Raw genomic sequence first — 252 nt, forward strand, 5'->3', positions numbered from 1 at the left:
GGCAAGTATAACCAAAGATTAAAGTGATCAGTATAATTCTTTAAGAATCCATGTGTACAGCTTAAGGCTATATAACAAGAAACAATGCCAGACAGGAGATACCTCCTACTAAGTTGCTGGTCAGGGTAGTCTAAGAGACTCTGGAAATAACAGCCTTTAATTGTCTCATAGAACTTGAAAGTAAGATCCTATTGCTGAAGACATGACATACTTTGGACACAGGACTTGGAGTTGGCATTGCTCAACATGAGT

Source organism: Nannospalax galili, unplaced genomic scaffold (genome assembly GCF_000622305.1).
Source record: "Nannospalax galili isolate Female #2095 unplaced genomic scaffold, S.galili_v1.0 scaffold237, whole genome shotgun sequence".
Lineage (NCBI taxonomy): Eukaryota > Metazoa > Chordata > Mammalia > Rodentia > Spalacidae > Nannospalax > Nannospalax galili.